Source organism: Scyliorhinus torazame, chromosome 2, assembly GCF_047496885.1.
Source record: "Scyliorhinus torazame isolate Kashiwa2021f chromosome 2, sScyTor2.1, whole genome shotgun sequence".
NCBI lineage: Eukaryota > Metazoa > Chordata > Chondrichthyes > Carcharhiniformes > Scyliorhinidae > Scyliorhinus > Scyliorhinus torazame.
The window spans coordinates 348,739,580-348,759,891 of NC_092708.1; the positions used below are offsets into that span (position 1 = coordinate 348,739,580).

General features: G+C 48.3%; 1 protein-coding gene and 1 long non-coding RNA gene across 3 annotated transcripts in view; one reads left to right on the forward strand and one right to left on the reverse strand.

The window, feature by feature from the left end:
- The window catches only part of LOC140403261 (uncharacterized), a 106,369-nt gene extending 105,824 nt beyond the window's left edge, over window positions 1–545 (reverse strand). Inside the window, exon 1 of the long non-coding RNA XR_011938270.1 lies at window positions 168–545. This is a non-coding gene — a long non-coding RNA (uncharacterized lncRNA). The remainder of the gene's footprint in view (window positions 1–167) is intronic.
- mdga2a (MAM domain containing glycosylphosphatidylinositol anchor 2a) overlaps window positions 1–20,312 on the forward strand; it is a 1,293,828-nt gene that overhangs the window by 780,782 nt on the left and 492,734 nt on the right. The window lies entirely within an intron of this gene.

Sequence of the window (20,312 nt, forward strand, 5' to 3'; positions counted from 1 at the left end):
ATCTTATTACTACGAGAGAAAAATACTAATGGACACAATGAAAGTCTTCCTTTACACAATTTTACAGATGAGCAAAAGATTACCGGAGTTTAAAACGCTAGCCCCCTCCCTTGCCTCTACTTCTATCTTAGTTCGGGAACTTCAACAAGTTGGCTGAGGATACTTACAATCCTAGGGGCTCTGTCGTCTCTGGGTGCTTCCTTCCTTGGGTTGAAAAGGGGATGCAGGCTGGTCTTCCCTCGTGGCACGATTCTACAAAACTAAGAAGCTCAACCTTTTCCCCACCAGCATGTCTCTTTTAAAAGTCAATTTCAAAAGGCTGACTCCGCTCCCTAAGTAAGTTCAAGGACAATGGATTTCTGGACACTTGCAGTTTCGGTTTAGGCCGAATCTGCCTTACCCTGTTGCTTGTCGATTTTAATGTCCTGTTTAATGCTTGTCGGCCAATTTTAACGAACTGTTAATGTTTGTCCGGAGCTTCCTGAACGATATCCCATTAACAGGTTGGGTCTTTTGTTTTCTGTTATGGGGCCGATTTGCGTGGCCATTGTCTCACTGCTGGGCTGTTTTCTTCTCGTCTGCTGAACTCGATCTTCCTTTGTTCTTCTGGTGATTAGATCACCGGTGTGTCTGTGTCTCTGCTGCACCTGGATTCCTGTGGCTCGCACCTTTCCTGAGCCCAATCCACAGGCAGGTTAGGTTGGTCCTGCCGAGCCTTCTGGGAGGCTTTGTCAGCTAGCAGCCAGCGTTGGCCACTTTAAAATGTCAGGTTTCTCCTGAGTCCTTTTAAAAATGGGGAGGATTGCCCTGAAACTTACAATGGCAACCTGAGAACAGATTCTAATTCTAACCTTGCTATACTTTAAATTGTGGTCCTGGTGTGCTATTGCATTACTCAAGGTTAGAAAACAATCAATCAATAGGTTGAGCATAATAAAATTGTGCATTTATATAGTGTCTTTCACATTCTACATGATGCCGCAAAGCATATCACAGTCAATGAATTACAAGAGAAGTGCAGTTTTTTTCTTGTCGAGATGTGCAGTTTTTTTCTTGTCAGTGCAATTAAGGACACAACTTGATTATGGTACCTGGGTCTTCCCAACATCAGACAGACACCTGGCTGTGACCAGAATCTGGCTGGCAAGTACCTAGAGGCAGCCTTCTGGTAGCAAGCCAAGTTGCCATCAAAGCCCTCCTCTAAATCCTCCATCACAGAGCCACCATGATGAGAAGAAGCCAATTGCAGTGACAAAAGCCCCAGCAGCATCCAATTCTCCCTGTGGAGTGGCCTGCTGCCCTGAGGTTGCCTCTGATTGGGCTGCCTGTGTCAGAAACATGTCTACTGTTCTTCATTGGAGGCAACCACTTAATTGGACAGCGAATGTGGAAATGGCAGTTCTTTATTGACCACCTTCCAGAAGATCCCAATGCTATGCAGTCAGCTGACACCAACGCCGTTGGGATTGGCCCCGCTGGCAGAAGGACTTTTACTGCTGGTAAGATTCCACCTGTAGAACGCTTTGGATTCCTAGTGGTCCATTTTGTAGAAATGGGTTCAGTTCTCTAAAGCTAGTGATGTGCTAAAGATGAACTATCGACCCATCGACAGAGCCAAATTAAATCTGCATGCCTCAAGTGGAAAGGCAATGATTAGCAGAGTCTATATTGTCTATTTTCACAACGAATGAATGGGAATTAGTTACTTTGGAGAATTCAAGCTGTTAGTGAGCTTCATAAATCTCCCAGTGAGAGGTGAAGTGGTGTAAAAGTGGACAGCCGATAGCGTTCCCAGGAAGCTTTGAGCGATTTGTAATCGGGTTCTTTACCGCAGACACAGTGAATGATATCACAGCATCTGACTTTTCTATAAAGTGGCAAGATCTTGATGGGGTGGTGGTGGGAGGGGGGTGTGGTGGGAGGGGGGTGTGGGGGGGATGTCATATTGTTGCTTCTCCAACAGTGGACCATTAAGGGAGCTGAAGATGTGTGGAGAAGATTAGATCAGTGGGTCAGATTCTTAAAATGAGAATCAAGCCATTAGGGGTGAGGTCTGGACACTGTTCTTTGTACAAGGGTGGTGGAATTCAGAAAGTCTCTTCCCTAAAAAAAACAATTGAGGCGAGATCACCTGAAAATTTGAAGCAAAAGATTACTAGTGTTTTGTTTGAAACATAAAATCATGGAATGGTTCCAGCACAGAAGGAGGCCATTCTGCCTGTTTTCCCCGTGCCTGATTACTACAAGAGCACTGCTGCTCATCCCACTCCCTCGCTAATTCTCCATAAGCCCAGCATTTAAAAAAAAAAAAATTCCCTTTAGATGCTCATAATTACCTTTTGACAGCCACAAATGAACCTTCCTCCACCCTACAATTATGTAGGTGCAACGCTTATTATGGAAATGTGTGCCAAATAATCCATAACCCATAATCTGCTGTTCCATGAAATATTGCAGGGATGCTCTGCGGGAATATTTTTATTTTTGAATATCAGTTTTGACCTTTCGCTTATGTTGGTGTAAGGGGCCTTCCTGTTTATTCCCTGTTTATTCCCTTTCTACCATTACATTTTTGATCCATGGATGACTATAGGATATGTATTTTTAAGACAAGAAGCCTGTATCTTTAATTTAAGCAGGAAGAATCTGGAAGGTTGTGCTCGTTTAAACTGAGATTGAAGACTGGCCGGCATCAGTGGCAGGGAGATGGATTGGGACTTTGTTTGCTTGATCAGCTGGTGGCCAATGAATCGGCCCAGAATGCTGTGCTCTGCCGGGTAACGAGTAATGATTGGATAGTATTCCACTGGAAGGCTTTTCAGATCCCAAGTTTCCAGTTTGGTTTCAGGTTTAATTCAAGCAGCCTAGTAAAGAGATCCAACTAACGCTCTCCAGATAGTTCCAGCTAACTCACTCCAGAAGGCCTCTGTGAGGGCTGACTCACTCTCTAGAAATACTTTGGGTGCTGTTCTCCTGAGACTACGGGGTTCTCAAGACAAAGCATGAAATCAATATTTGATGTCCATGATGTGGAGATGCCGGCGTTGGACTGGGGTGAGCACAGTACAAAGTCTTACAACACCAGGTTAAAGTCCAACAGGTTTGTTTCGATGTCACTAGCTTTCGGAGCGCTGCTCCTTCCTCAGGTGAATGAAGAGGTATGTTCCAGAAACACATATATAGACAAATTCAAAGATGCCAAACAATGCTTGGAATGCGACCATTAGCAGGTGATTAAATCTTTACAGATCCAGAGATGGGGTAACCCCAGGTTAAAGAGGTGTGAATTGCATCAAGCCAGGACAGTTGGTAGGATTTCGCAGGCCAGATGGTGGGGGATGAATGTAATGCGACATGAATCCCAGGTCCCGGTTGAGGCCGCACTCATGTGTGCGGAACTTGGCTATAAGTTTCTGCTCGGCGATTCTGCGTTGTCGCACGTCCTGAAGGCCGCCTTGGAGAACGCTTACCCGGAGATCAGAGGCTGAATGCCCTTGACTGCTGAAGTGTTCTCCGACTGGAAGGGAACATTCCTGCCTGGTGATTGTTGCGCGATGTCTGTTCATTCGTTGTCGCAGCGTCTGCATGGTCTCGCCAATGTACCACTCTTCAGGACATCCTTTCCTGCAGCGTATGAGGTAGACAACGTTGGCCGAGTTGCACGAGTACGTACCGCGTACCTGGTGGGTGGTGTTCTCACGTGTAATAGTGGTATCCATGTCGATGATCTGGCACGTCTTGCAGAGATTGCCATGGCAGGGTTGTGTGGTGTCGTGGTCACTGTTCTGAAGACTGGGTAGTTTGCTGCAAACAATGGTTCGTTTGAGGTTGCGCGGTTGTTTGAAGGCAAGTAGTGGGGGGGTGGGGATGACCTTGGCAAGATGTTCATCGTCATCAATGACGTGTTGAAGGCTGTGAAGAAGATGTCGTAGTTTCTCCGCTCCGGGGAAGTACTGGGCGACGAAGGGTATTCTGTCGGTTGTGTCCCATGTTTGTCTTCTGAGGAGGTCGGTGCGGTTTTTCGCTGTGGCGCGTTGGAACTGTCGATCGATGAGTCGAGTGCCATATCCCGTTCGTACGAGGGCATCTTTCAACGTCTGTAGATGTCTGTTACGCTCCTCCTCGTCTGAGCAGATCCTGTGTATACGGAGCGCTTGTCCACAGGGGATGGCTTCTTTAATGTGTTTAGGGTGGAAGCTGGAGAAGTGGAGCATCATGTGGTTATCCGTGGGTTTGCGGTAAAGCGAAGTGCTGAGGTGGCCGTCCTTGATGGAGACGAGTGTGTCCAAGAATGCAACTGATTTTGGAGAGTAGTCCATGGTGAGTCTGATGGTTGGATGGAACTTATTAATGTCATCGTGTAGTCATTTCAGTGATTCTTCGCCGTGGGTCCAAAGGAAAAAAATGTCATCGATGTATCTGGTGTATAACGTCGGTTGAAGGTCCTGTGCGGTGAGTAGATCCTGTTCAAACTTGTGCATGAAGATGTTGGCGTATTGGGGTGTGAATTTGGTCCCCATGGCTGTTCCGTGCGTCTGGATGAAGAACTTGTTGTTGAAGGTGAAGACGTTGTGATCCAGAATGAAGCGGATGAGTTGCAGAATTGCGTCTGGAGATTGGCAGTTGTCGGTGTTGAGTACTGAGGCTGTTGCAGCAATGCCGACGTCATGGGGGATGCTGGTGTAGAGTGCCGAAACGTCCATTGTGACGAGGAATGTTCCTGGTTCAACTGGTCCATGGGTGCTGAGTTTCTGTAGGAAGTCCGTTGTGTCGCGACAGAAGCTGGGCGTACCTTGTACGATGGGTTTCAAGATGCCCTCGATGTAGCCAGAGAGGTTCTCACACAAGGTCCCATTGCCTGAAACGATAGGGTGGCCTGGTGTGTTGGCCTTATGTATTTTTGGGAGGCAGTAGAGATCTTCAATGTGGGGAGTACGTGGGATGAGAGCACGTAGGGTGCTCTGAAGATCTGGATCCAAGGTCTTGATCAGTCTGTTAAGTTGGCGGATGTGTTCCTTCGTCGGATCTGCGGGTAACTGTCTGTAGTGTTCTTGGTTGTTCAGTTGTCGGTATACTTCTTTGCAGTAGTCCGTTCTGTTCAGTACGACAGTGGCCCCCCCTTTGTCTGCTGGTTTGATGACGATGCTGCGGTTGGTCTTGAGAGCGCGGATGGCATTGTATTGTGCTTGGGTGACGTTCGGGGCTGTCTTGTGAATGCGACTGATGAATCTGGCATTGACGCGACTCCTGACGGCTTGAGCATACATGTCGAGTCTAAGGCAGCGGCCTTCCGGAGGGGTCCAATTCGACTCTTTCCTCTTCGGTTGCCGCACCGCAGATCTCTCGGTCTGCTGTTCCGGTTCATTGATAGTCTGCTTGGGTTCGCTGTTGGCCTCTTGGGGTCTGTGGAAGAATTCCCGGAGCCTCATTCGCCTGATGAATTCCTCCGTGTCTGCCGCGAGACTGATGGGGTCCATTTTGGTGGTGGTGCAGAAATTGAGCCCTCTGCTGAGGACTTCGATTTCGTCTGGTTGAAGGGTGTAGTCTGACAAGTTGACAATAGCTTTCCCTGTATTGTTTTCTACTGTGGCACAAGCGCTCCGTATACACAGGATCTGCTCAGACGAGGAGGAGCGTAACAGACATCTACAGACGTTGAAAGATGCCCTCGTACGAACGGGATATGGCACTCGACTCATCGATCAACAGTTCCAACGCGCCACAGCGAAAAACCGCACCGACCTCCTCAGAAGACAAACATGGGACACAACCGACAGAATACCCTTCGTCGTCCAGTACTTCCCTGGAGCGGAGAAACTACGACATCTTCTTCACAGCCTTCAACACGTCATTGATGATGATGAACATCTTGCCAAGGTCATCCCCACCCCCCCACTACTTGCCTTCAAACAACCGCGCAACCTCAAACGAACCATTGTTTGCAGCAAACTACCCAGTCTTCAGAACAGTGACCACGACACCACACAACCCTGCCATGGCAATCTCTGCAAGACGTGCCAGATCATCGACATGGATACCACTATTACACGTGAGAACACCACCCACCAGGTACGCGGTACATACTCGTGCAACTCGGCCAACGTTGTCTACCTCATACGCTGCAGGAAAGGATGTCCCGAAGCGTGGTACATTGGCGAGACCATGCAGACGCTGCGACAATGAATGAACGGACATCGCGCAACAATCACCAGGCAGGAATGTTCCCTTCCAGTCGGAGAACACTTCAGCAGTCAAGGGCATTCAGCCTCTGATCTCCGGGTAAGCGTTCTCCAAGGCGGCCTTCAGGACGTGCGACAACGCAGAATCGCCGAGCAGAAACTTATAGCCAAGTTCCGCACACATGAGTGCGGCCTCAACCGGGACCTGGGATTCATGTCGCATTACATTCATCCCCCACCATCTGGCCTGCGAAATCCTACCAACTGTCCTGGCTTGATGCAATTCACACCTCTTTAACCTGGGGTTACCCCATCTCTGGATCTGTAAAGATTTAATCACCTGCTAATGGTCGCATTCCAAGCATTGTTTGGCATCTTTGAATTTGTCTATATATGTGTTTCTAGAACATACCTCTTCATTCACCGGAGGAAGGAGCAGCGCTCCAAAAGCTAGTGACATCGAAACAAACCTGTTGGACTTTCACCTGGTGTTGTAAGACTTCGTACAATATTTGATGTGAATAGGTACCTCTCCAGGAAATGCTGTGAGCAATATAACTCTCTGCATAAAGCTGCTAAAAGTTGTGAGTACTGCATTCTTGAAACCATAGACACCTGAATAAATCCACAATAAAAGCATTGAACTGAAGGCCGGGTTGAAGCAATGCTGTTAAAAAAAACATCTGAAGCAAAGACTTGTCTTTTGACTTTCACCCTTATTATTTTTCACCCCTTTCCCCTTCTGTGTTTGTCTGTCTTGTGTGTGTGCGCATAGAGGATGGTGCATTTAAAGTGGGTAGTAGGTATTAGATTGTCGTTAACCAGTTGTATTTACTGCATATTTCATGATAGTTCTTGGTATAAACAAACAATAATCGTGTTTACATTTACAAACCTGGTGGTTGTGACTATTGGGCAGCCAAGGGTCAGAGATTTTGGGAATTTTTACAAGAATTATTGGTTAATTCACATGTGTTGTGACTCCGGGGTATGTGGGGCTGGAATTGACTATGCACTAGCCCAGGGCGTCATAACATTAGACACATGGAAATAATTGGCATCACTCAAGGTATTACTGCCCTGTTCACAGGCCTGATAAAATGTTAAAATCCTGAATCAGACTGAACAGAATCCATTTTCATAGAATCCCCACAATGCAGAAGGACGCCATTCGGCCCCTTGAGTCTGCACCGACCCTTCAAATGAGCCCACCCATGTTCACCCACCCTACCTTTGAAACCCCATAACCTAACCTGCACATCCCTGAACACTAAGGGGCAGTTTATCATGGCCAATACACCAACCCTATACATTTTGGACTGTGGAGCACCCGGAGGAAACCCACGCAGATACAGGGAGAATGTGAAAACTTCACATAGTCACCCAAGATTGAAAAGGAACCCGGGTTTGTGACGCTGTGAGGCAGCAGTGCCAATCACTGTGCCACCATGCTTAGGAAATGAACAAATGATAATTTCAAAAGACGACCTGGGGTCAGTGCGAAAGAAACAATTTGTGAGGTATTATATGAGGCATTGAACGGGATATGTAATTGCTCAGCAATTTAGTATCCTTCTATAGATGCAAGATGGTGGATCAGTTCAAATTCCTTGAGGATGGAGTAGCTTTGTTTGTTACACTGAAAAGACCAATTTGTGAGAAGCAGGTTCTGCCACAAGTGCCACATGTGAAGTGGTTCTCGGGTGTCATTATGGGTTGTTGTTTTGCTGCTGGCGTTTGTTGTCAAGCCTCTGCAGCCACTGATCATCATGCTGGCGTATGCCAGCCCACAGATGAGGTCACCATTTTCCCTTCTGTTGTTGGCCAGTGTCACCCAGGTGTGAAAACTGATGCTTGGGGCCTCATGTCACTTCATCATCTTGAAGCTGTGTATTGGATATCCATTGTGGCTCCCAACTTCTAGCTACCTCACCATACAGAAAATCCTTGGCAAATATCCATCTTCCATCCTGCCGGCGAAGTAATCTCTGCTTGAAGATTACTAACAAACCAGGGAAATTTGCCTTTGAACTGACTGCCGTATTTGAGATTTTGGCCTTCCATGAGATGGCCAGAATGTGCCGCAAACAGCAAAAATTAAAGTTGTTGCGCATCCTTTCTCAGACACTGCAACTCATCTATGTTCCACAGCCAGACACAAGGTGCTGAAAATACAGACCTCTTAAACCAGCGCCTTGGTCCGAAGTGTCAGCTTGATGTTATTCCATGCAAATTGTGGTGGCTGTTTTGTGTGTATTGAGTTTGGCATCAAAGTGCAGATTGGGCCCACAAATACAGGCAAAGTGGGCATGATTTGCTGACCACTTATGGCAGGGTGTTAGTCAGAGTGATCAAGGATGGAGATGTAACACCCTGTCCAGTAACCATGGTTTTCAAGGGATATATAGTAAGGGAGAACAAGTTATAGGCAAGGGAGAGACTGTCCATGAGTCTTTGTAGCTGAGTTTCCATATGAGCGACTGATGTCACATCATTGGTGTAGAGGAGTTCTCTGATCAAGAAATGCGTTATTTTTGTCTTCACGTTCAGCCTGGGTAGATATAGCACTTGACCGATATGCCAGTAAACGCCTACCATATCTCCCATCCTGGCAGACCTATAGTGGATGTGATCTTCAGACATCAGCCAAAAGGGAAGTGTAGGGAACAGGATATACCTCTTTACTTTTGTGGCACTCACTAAATTTGTGCTACCCTGCACAGTTCACTATCTACTGATGCAAAACCCAAAGGCTTTTGTCCCCATGATACGTCTTAAGCAGTCAGCAGGGCAGGACTATCCAAGATTTGGCAGAACTTTGGCTGGAATATTCCTGCTATTCTTGCCGGTGTAGGGGGTGCACAGAACGGTAAACCCTGTTGACTGCAGATCAGAAGATCCCACCACCAGCCAATAACGGACCACCTCCGCCACTACGAAACACTCCACAGGAGATGCAGAAAATACCGCCCATTAATTTGACCAAAGTTCCTCAACCTCACTTGCTCCTTTCATGACAACATGCTCTGAGAGTTTGACAGTACCACTCCTGACAGTTTCAGGGTGAAGAATGAAATCAAACAGCTCCAACTGTGTCCTGGTCTTCACTTGGTTTGATATTTTCTTCTTCAGTGTTCCTGACCTTTGCTTTCTCAATGGGGAAATTCTTTGAAATGTTCCAGGAGGGTCATCAAGAACATTGTTATTAGATTTGTGTTTTGGGGATAAAAGCATAAGATCGTACCTGACTTAAAGGTACTAGTATGAAAATATAGCAGATATCGCACTAGGTTCTTTTCAGTCCTTCTGTCCCAACCATAATGTTCCTCGTTACAAAGCTGTATTGCAATAAAATATGAGGCGCATAGATGGGATAGACAAGAAGAAACTTTCTCCCTTGGTGGAGGGATCAATGACCAGGGGGTGTAGATTTAATAATAATAATCTTTATTGGCACAAGTCGTCTCACATTAACACTGTGATGAAGTTACTATGAAAAGCCCCTAGTCGCCACACTCCGGCGCCTGTTCGGATACACTGAGGGAGAATTCAGAATGTCCAATTCACCTAACAGCACGTCTTTCAGTACTTGTGAGAGGAAACCAGAGTACCCGGAGGAAACCCATGCAGACACAGGGAGAATGTGCAGACTCCGCACAGACAGTGACCCAAGCCGGGAATCAAACCTGATTTAAGGTAAGGGGCAGGAGGGTTAGAGGGGAAGTGAGGAAAACCTTTTTTACCAAGAGGGTGATGGGAGTGTGGAACTCGCTTCCTGAAAGGTTGGTGGAGGCAGAGACCCTCATAACATAAGTATTTAGATATGCACTTGCGATCACAAGGTATACAAGGCTATGGACCAAGTGCTGGGAAATGGGATTAGAGTAGTTAGGTGGTTGTTTATAACCGGTGAATACTCGATGGGCCAAATGGCCTTTTCTGTGATGTATGGCTTTAGATTTTGTTAATATTTGTGTTAAATTTCAGTGCTTAGGCAGAACCAGAGACAGCACAGAAATATATTTGTCATAGTGGGAAAACTCAGTCAATTTAGGTGCCGTTAGTGTCTCAAGTCACAATGTGTGATTCTCTTGACGCCCAGCGTAAAGTTGTAGAAATAATAATTGACAATTGTACAAAGTGAGAAAACCTGACCAGTGTGAAACTAGCCACTTGTGACTTACTGGTGAGCCATTAAATTGGATAGGTAACATTTCATAGGACATGCAGCATCAGTGGATTTTCATACTGTTGTAATCCCCCTGGAGACCAACAAACCAAAATAATCGAACAACCCCGCCAAGAAAATCAAATGGACAAGATTTCACTTTTTATAATCTTTACTTTACCAATCTAACTAAAATCAACATAAATTAGACATTAATAAGTAAATTGTGGTTGATGTAAACTTATGTTACATGTCAAATAGAGGATACAACAACATTAGATTTTATGGAGTTGTTGGGCAGTCCACTGAGCATATATGTGACGAATTTCAGCCCCCACATCCTTCAAAGCTTTGAACTTCCTTGGGTAAAATTCCAACTCTTTTTCTTTGAGACTTTAGTTACTATTTTCCATCTGACAGCAGCGTTATTCTATCAGAGTTTCACAGCTAGAATTTTGACCAAAAGTCACAATTTTCAAGATCCACCTCAGCCCTTCTATCTTCCTTTCCCAACTGCGCCATGACCTTCTTCCCCCTCATCCCAAATTTGTTACCTGGCATGTTTAATGAGTCACCTGGTCATGGGTTCTTTCACTGTATTTAAATGCACTGTACCCTCTCATGTGCTTTGCAGCACTTTAGCTGCTGACTGGTTGATGCATCGCTCCTGTGGCTTGTCTGACAATAGATCACAAAGACTTAGAAACATTGAGAAACATCAGGGTGCAGAGACAGAGGAGCAAAGCAAAAAGCAGGCTGTGCTCCATCAGTACTGCAATCGACAAGTCACAGAGGCTGCCACCATCCTCCCCTCTTGCTGCAGGAACTTAAGCAGCCCCACACCACACAAATGCACCAAATGGCACCAGCTCAAAGCCATGTGGGCCCCATACTGCATCCGCCAACAACACCATCGCCCTGGGCCTGCTCTTCGTCAATAACGGACCACATCACAATATCTTATGGAACTTCTTGTGGGAGTGGTTTTGGTCTTATTCTATTCTATTCCTCATTTTAGGCCGTCAGTTGGTTCCACTCTCTACTGAGTCTCGAATTTCCTGTGTGATAGATGAGCATCATTAATAAAATAATGCTGGTCGGCCAATGGTATACTGCCTTTAGCAGTAGGTCGCCCAAGTTAATAGGCAGATGCTTCAGTTAGAAACTTTAACCAATCGTGTTCCATATCAAGGTTAATTTGCTTTTCACTTCACAGTTGGTGATTGTCCATTGCTAGCATTATCAGTTTTTTCTTCAGATTTCCACCATTTGCAGCCTTCCTCGTTATTCAGATGAAATTAATAAATCTGCTGATTGACTGCGGTGTAAGCTATTTCAATTGAATGATTTCAGTTGGAAAATCTGATTTATTGTAAGAATGCGGCTGATGGGCTTGGTAATCATATCTGACCTACATAGGAGTAAGCAACTGGTGAAACTAGCTTCAAGGGATGTTAGATGCTTGAGTGGGAATCTTCAGGAAACCGGGCCCTGACTGTCACCATCTGCAGCTCCTGTGGTCAACAAAACAACAACTTCCGGCTGTAAAAAATTCTTAATAGAAAGAAACATCCCAAGATACTTCGCTTCTTAGGAGAAAATAGATTGAACAGTCAAAGAAAGAGTTAGCGGAGAATGTTGTTGAAAATCTAGGTTCCGAAGAAGCTTATATCGGTGTGGAAGGAAGTTGCAAGTCAAAATGATTAAGTCCAGAGGTTTGACTTAGACAATGGAGGCCTTGACACCAGGTGGGGAATGTGGTGTTGGGTGTTCTAACACACAGAAGAGCCAACACAGTTGCATATGGTACAACACTTGTTTATTTAAACTTGCTATTTACAACTTGGTCTTTGCACTCTGCACGTGGGGGGCTCCCTGCTTGTGGTGTTTCAACAGCTCTTTCATGCTTCCTTCTCCCCAGACCTCCTGACCTCCAGGTGTCGTGCTCGTGCTTTTTATGTGGTTGGTGTTCTTGTCTGTGATTGGTTGTGGTGTTGTGTACTCTGATTTGCCTGTTAGTGTGTCCATCATGATGTGTGTGTTTGAATATCATGACATCCCCCCTTTTTACAAAGATATGTGCCTACGTGGTAATAAATATGATCGTGACGTGAGTGCATCTAAGAGTGTGTGTGTGTCGTGTGCAGCATGTGTCTATGACGGAACTATGTACATGGGGCGATGTCGAGTGCGTCACATGAATCCAGTTGTACCATAACATAACAGAAATGCGAACGAGAGAAGAAGAAAAAAAATTTTGAACAGTTGTCCAGTCAGACGACATCTGGAACGATAAACAACAACAGGTTATCATGTAAAATTGTCCAACTTATTAAACATATGAACTGTCTTATAAGTCCATTCTAATGGGTTTGCGACGAATTCGGGTTGACCGCCTTAAGGGTGGATCAAGAACCACCGGCTGCTGTGCAGGCATGGCCATGGGTGGCGATGGAAAGGGCGTGATGTGCGGCAGCTCCACAAAGTCATCCTCGGAAGCCTGTTGAGGATCTGGCGTGTTGTGTGGCTGTGAACGTGGAAGTCGGCGAAGGGCGCGCCGATTGCGGCGACGCACGGAACCATCCGGCATGCGAACCAGGAACGAGCGGGGAGCCACTTGTCGGAGGACTTCGGCCGGTGCTGACCAGCCACCATACGGTTGATGGACGCGTACTTTGTCTCCGGAGGACAGGGGGGGCAGGTCCGTCGCTCGTGTGTCGTACCGACCTTTCTGGCGATCACGCTGCAGTTGCATGTCCCGAAGAACCGCCTCATGGTCTGTTGTCGGTGCCAGGACGGAAGGTACCGTCGTCCTGAGGGAGCGACCCATTAGTAGCTGCGCTGGCGAGAGGCCCGTGGATAACGGGGCCGATCGATAGGCCAGCAAGGCAAGGTTAAAGTCCGATCCGGCATCAGCCGCCTTGCACAGGAGCCGCTTTGCGATGTGGACACCCTTTTCAGCCTTCCCGTTCGATTGTGGATGCAGAGGGCTGGATGTCACATGAGTGAAACCATATGCTGCGGCAAAGGACGACCATTCACGGCTGGCAAAACAAGGTCCATTGTCTGACATGACAGTCCTTGGAATGCCATGGCGAGCAAACGTTTCCTTGCAGGCCCCAATGACTGCGGACGACGTCAGATCATGGAGAGGCATGACTTCCGGGTAGTTTGAGAAGTAGTCTATAATAACAATGTAATCTCTGCCGAGCGCGTGAAATAGGTCAACACCCACCTTCGCCCAGGGGGACGTCACCATCTCGTGTGGTAGAAGTGTTTCCGGAGGTTGCGCCGGCTGAAACCTCTGACAGGTTGTGCAGTTGAGCACCATGTTGGCTATGTCTTCATTAATACCCGGCCAATATACCGCCGCCCGGGCCCTTCGTCTGCATTTTTCGACACCCAAGTGGCCTTCGTGTAGTTGACGAAGAATCATCTGGCGCACACTGTGTGGAATGACGATCCTATGCGATTTCATAAGGACCCCGTCTATATTGGTGAGATCATCTCGCACATTGTAAAACTGGGGGCACTGCCCTTTTAGCCACCCTTCCGTCATGTGGCGCATCACTCGCTGCAGCAGAGGGTCAGTCGCCGTCTCTGCGCGTATGTGGGCCAGACAAGGATCATCAGCTGGCATATTTGCTGCTGTCAGAGTCACGTGTGCCTCAATTTGACGCACGAACCCCTCCGCATCTGGTGGTGTGCTCACTGCTCGGGAAAGAGTGTCCGCCACTATGAGTTCCTTCCCCGGAGTGTAGATCAGTTCAAAATCGTACCTCCTGAGTTTGAGTAAGATGCGCTGGAGGCGAGGAGTCATGTCGTTCAGGTCTTTGTTAATGATGTTGACCAGGGGGCGGTGGTCAGTTTCGACCGTGAATCGTGGCAGGCCATACACATAGTCGTGGAACTTGTCCAGTCCAGTTAACAAGCCCAGGCATTCTTTTTCGATTTGCGCGTAGCGCTGTTCGGTAGGGGTCATGGCTCGTGAGGCATACGCAACCGGGGCCCATGATGACGTGCTGTCTTTTTGCAGGAGTACCGCTCCAATACCAGATTGGCTGGCGTCTGTTGAGATCTTTGTAGGGCGAGTCGCGTCAAAGAAGGCCAGCACTGGTGCCGTGACCAGTTTGTGCTTGAGCTCCTCCCATTCCTGCTGATGCGACTGGTGCCAGTTGAATTCCGTCGATTTTTTTACGAGATGGCGCATGTTTGTTGTATGAGAAGCCAGGTTGGGAATGAACTTCCCAAGGAAGTTGACCATGCCCAGGAATCTTAAGACAGCCTTCTTGTCAGCCGGTCGTGGCATGGCTGTGATGGCGCTAACCTTGTCTGCATCGGGACGGACCCCGGACCTTGAGATGTGGTCCCCGAGGAATTTCAGCTCCGTCTGGCCGAAAGCACACTTCGCACGGTTGAGACGCAGGCCATTTTGCCGTATGCGGGTGAAGACACGTCGAAGACGATGCATGTGTTCCTGCGGAGTGGTGGACCAAATGATGATATCGTCCACATATACACGTACCCCTTCGATGCCTTCCATCATCTGCTCCATAATGCGGTGGAATACTTCAGATGCCGAAATGATGCCGAATGGCATCCGGTTGTAGCAGAATCTGCCAAAAGGGGTGTTGAATGTGCATAGTCTTCGGCTGGCCGGGTCCAGTTGGATCTGCCAGAATCCTTTGGACGCATCCAATTTAGTGAATATGTTGGCTCGCGCCATCTCGCTGGTGAGGTCTTCTCGTTTTGGGATGGGATAGTGTTCCCGCATGATGTTGTTGTTCAGATCTTTTGGATCTATACATATACGGAGCTCGCCAGAGGGCTTCTTTACACAGACCATGGAGCTGACCCATGGCGTGGGCTCCGTGACCTTGGATAGGACCCCTTGGTCCTGAAGAATCTGCAGTTGTGCCTTGAGGCGGTCTTTGAGAGGCGCAGGAACCCTGCGAGGTGCGTGAACGACAGGGATGGCGTCCGGTCTGAGTCGAATCTTGTACGTGTGTGGCAATGTCCCCATGCCTTCAAAAACCTCCTGGTTGTGAGCGAGGAGGGAATGGAGATTCGCGTGGAACTCAGCATCCGGGAAGTCGGATATCTCATCTGGAGAGAGAGACATGATGCGCTGTACCAGGTGAAGGACCTTACACGCTTGTGCGCCCAGTAACGAGTCCTTTGATGAGCCCACAACTTCGAAGGGGAGTGTGGCCGTGTACCTCTTGTGAGTCACCTGTAGCTGGCAAGATCCTACGGACGGGATAACGTTCCCGTTATAGTCAACCATCTTAAGCCGGGATGGTGTGATGAGTGGTTTGACCTTCATGGCCTGGACTGCAGAGTAAGCAATCAGGTTGGCGGATGCGCCGGTGTCCAGACGGAAGGCGACGCGCGATCGGTTGACCGTCAGGGTGGCACACCACTCATCGTCTGGATTGATGGCATTGACCTTGTTGACATCAATGACGGCAACTCTGAAGTCATCCTGGTCATCTGCATCACTTAACTGGAAGTCTTGATGCGTGGGCTGGACGGTCCTGACTCGTGTGCGAGGTTGTCGAGGATGCGCCGGATCCATGGGTTGAGCCGCACGACAGCGGGCTGCGTAGTGGCCTATCATGGCACATCTGTTGCACTGTTGGTATTTTGCAGGACATTGCCCTTTTAAGTGTAGACCTCCACACTTGCTGCACGTCATGACGTCACGGCGTTCGTTGCGCCACTGCGCATGCGCAGTGCGATCTTGCGGTGGGCGCGCCTGCGCAGTGCGTCCCTCGTTGTGGCCGTTATTCTTGGCGCGCACCTGCGCGGGAGACCGCGAAAAGCGCGGGAAGCGGCCGCTGTCGTCCGGGCCGTGGGGCGGGAAGAAATCGACGGCCTGGATGCGTTCAACGTCGTGGGCGGCCTGGCTTGCCGATTCGACGGCTGGGGACCCCCTCCGTGCCAACTCGGACGCCTGAAATCGGGCAAAACGGCAGGTCGCATTTTCATGGAGGACACAGGCTTCCACAGCAGACGCTAAGGTGAGGCTCTTTATTTTAAGAAGCTGCTGGCGTAGGCCACTGGAGGCAACGCCAAAAACAATCTGGTCCCTGATCATGGACTCTGTGGTGGTGCCGTAACCGCAGGACTGCGCTAGAATCCGGAGGTGCGTCAAAAAGGGTTGAAAAAGCTCCTCCTTACCTTGCAGGCGTTGCTGAAAGATGTATCTTTCGAAAGTTTCGTTTACTTCAGTTTGAAAGTGCTGGTCCATTTTGAGGATGACCGTGTCATATTTGGCCTGGTTTTCGCCTTCCTCGAACACCAGTGAATTAAAGACATCATTTGGGTGGGGGCCTGCGTAGAAGAGGAGCATTGCAATCTTCGAATCATCCGAGACATTCTGTTTTTCGGTGGCACGGATGTACAGGTCAAATCGCTGCCTGTAGAGCTTCCAGTTGGTGCCTAGGTTCCCCGTGACTTGCATCGGCTGCGGTTTGCCGGTGTGGTCCATGTCCAGAATGGCAGGTTGGTAGGCAGGTATCGATCCACTCCTGTACCATGTGGTGTTGGGTGTTCTAACACACAGAAGAGCCAACACAGTTGCATATGGTACAACACTTGTTTATTTAAACTTGCTATTTACAACTTGGTCTTTGCACTCTGCACGTGGGGGGCTCCCTGCTTGTGGTGTTTCAACAGCTCTTTCATGCTTCCTTCTCCCCAGACCTACTGACCTCCAGGTGTCGTGCTCGTGCTTTTTATGTGGTTGGTGTTCTTGTCTGTGATTGGTTGTGGTGTTGTGTACTCTGATTTGCCTGTTAGTGTGTCCATCATGATGTGTGTGTTTGAATATCATGACAGGGAATACTAAGGGGATAAGCAGAAGATTGACCTGCAGTGCCATGTGGTGTGGGCTAAGCAAAATGAGAGATGTACCATAGAAGCCGTACATTTATTTCCAGTGGACCTAAAATATGTAAGACAAAGAAGAAACCAGACTGTTAATTATCGGCCTGTTCGTCTTGTGCTGCAGAGAACATGCTCGAATGCATGAGGGGCAGGATGTATGATTACCCAGCAGGCCTCTGTTGAAGTGCCTGTTTCTCAATCTTTGACTGTGGGATTCGTTGCAAGGTCACTGAGCTTTGCAGGGAAAATCTCTTCTGCAGATGTCTGGATCTTATATGGGTGCATGATGAAGCAGTCAGGGTGTCTCCTCTCCTCTCAAAGTTAAGTGATGTGATTCTGTAGCATGCTGTTTCCGTAAAGCAACCAATTTTCCCGCGAAACCTCATGGTAGCGCAGCAACCCAAAGTCACAACGTAGGTCCGCTCACAAGTCTTCCCCTTTAAGTTACTGTGTGCAGTTGGCTACACAAAAGAGTTTAAATGAATAGTGCGGTTAAACACATCACCTGTGCATGCCCCAAAGAATTAGAGGGTACTTTAATTGCAATGCAGTAATTCAATACAAATGGCATGTTTGTGTTTCATTGTTTTATATTTGCTGCACAAACACAGAAATGAAATGTTTCATAAATAAACTTCACAGAGCTATTTTCTTTTTCTTTTTTTTTTAAATTTAGGAAAAAACAATTATTCTTTTCCAATTAAGGGGCAATTTAGTGCACCCAATCCACTTAACCTGCACACCTTTGGGTTGTGGTGGCAAAACCCACACAGACACGGGGAGAATGTGCAAACTCCACACAAACAGCGGCCCAGGGCCGGGATTGAACCCGGGTCCTCAGCACCAAAGGCAGCAATGCAAACCATTGCACCACCGTGCGGTCCCTTTTAAGTTAATGCTGCACCATACCTTTTGTTGTCTTGACCTTTGGACTGAATCTTCACTTTGGACCAGCAAACCCAAACTGTGCACTTTCTCGGGCTGCAAACTGCTTATCTGACCCATGTGTGACTTCACATGCCAATTTCCCTTTCCACAGTATATCAGGAGTACCGTATGGACCTTCAAAAGGATATAGACAGTTGGCTACTTCCATGGTTAGAACATATGAATGGAAGAACTAAGAACAGGAGTAGACCATACAGCCAATCGATCCTGCTCCTCCATTCGACACAATCATGACTGATTTTTTAATTCAACTCCACTTTCCTGCCTGATCCCATATCCATTCATTCTTTGACAGACCACGCAGCTGCTTGCCGGATTCTCTGGCGCCGGTTTTTCAGCGGGGGCGGGAATCGCGTTGTGCCGGTCGGGGGCCGTTGGCTGTGGCCCCCCCCCCCTACCCGGCGATTCTCCGCTCCGCGATGGGCCGAGTGGCCGCCCGTTTTCGGCCAGTCCCACCGGCATAAATCAAACAAGGTCCTTACCGGCTGCGGAGTCCTCGGGGGGAGGAACGGGGGTATCATGCCCCGTGGGAGCCCCCACGGTGGCCTGGTCTGCGATCGGGGATCACCGATCCGCGGGCGGGCCTACGCCGTGGGGGCACACTTTTCCTCTGCGCTGGCCACTGTAAAAGTCCTCCATGGCCGGCGCCAAGAAGAACCCCTTGCGCATGCGCTGGGATCACGCCAGAACTCGCTGGCGATCCCGCGCATGCACCAACTCATGCCGGCCGGCAGAGGCCCTTCGGCGCAGGTTGCTGTGGCGCCAACCCCGCCGGCGCCGGCCTAGCCCCTGAAGGTGCAGAGGATTCCGCACCTTCCGGGCGGCCCGACGCCGGAGTGGTTCACGCCACTCCTCGGCGCCAGTACGGCCCGCCCCGCCGGATAGAGGAGAATCCCGGCCCATATCTTTCAGGACATGTGGGAGGAAACCGGAGCACCCGGAGGAAACCCATGGAGACACGGGGAAAACGTGCAGACTCCGCACAGACGGATCCCAAGCCGGGAATCGAACCTTGCATCTTGGTGCTGGGAAGCCATATTGCTAACCACTATGCTACCGTGCTCTCTGAATTACCAGCCCAGTGAATTGACCACTATACAACTATTCCCCTGCCATTGACATTCATTTGACAACTGTGTTTGTGCATCAAGGGAATTGTACAGTAAAGATCACTTTTAAATATTTTAGTGTCAGTTCTTGCGCTTTCTGTTTGATGCACCACAGGGGTAAATAGCTTGAAAGAAAGACTGCTGACTACCTGTCTAATGCTGACTCTTTAATGCCTCATTCATTGGCCTTTGAACATCAAAGGAATGTGGATCATGATACAGAAATGAGCCATCCAGAGAGAAAGTGACAATATTCCAATAAGATCTCCCCATCACTGTGCACTCAAAATGGGCAGTGAGTGACTGGGATGCTGCTGAGGCTTTTAACAAAACTGCAGGAGCTTCCTCATTTACAATGGATTTTTCCTGCTAAATCTTGCACACAATGTACTGACCCCTCATGTACTAGCTCAGGCGTGTTCAACCTCTTCATGTAGGGGGCCACATTTGTAGTTTTTCTCCACTCAAGGGGCTGAAGAGCAAATGTTGGAAAGATCAAGTTTCGCATGACATTAAACAGGTTTCTTTTTAAATGGAGAAGTGAGAAAAACAACTGACTAACCCCAAAAAATCAAAAGAATGAATTGATTAAGAAATGAGTAATAAAGATGACCATTAGAATATGATAGGGTCTGAGTGCGTTCAGCTCACTCCCAGTATCACTCAACTGTACCCATTATGGGAGTGGATGAGAGTGTGTGTTGGTGTGTGGGGATGAGAGTAAATGAGATTAGCGTCCTCTACGCCCTGTACCGAAAGGGTTGCGACACAGTAACCCCGGATCTCCACGGAATGTGATCCGGAAGCCAGGGAGATTTTCTGGGTCGCGGGTAAAATTGGGAGGGAGCAGCGCCTTACCGTATCTGGGTGGATGAAGCTGTCTGTGCTCCCGGAGTCAAAGCGGCAGGTCGTCTCGTGCCCGTTGATCCGGACGGCCATCATGGATTTAGTGAGGTGATGAGGTCGAGGGTGATGGAGGCGAGCTTCGGAAGGTGGCTGGGCTGGTCGAGAGTAGCG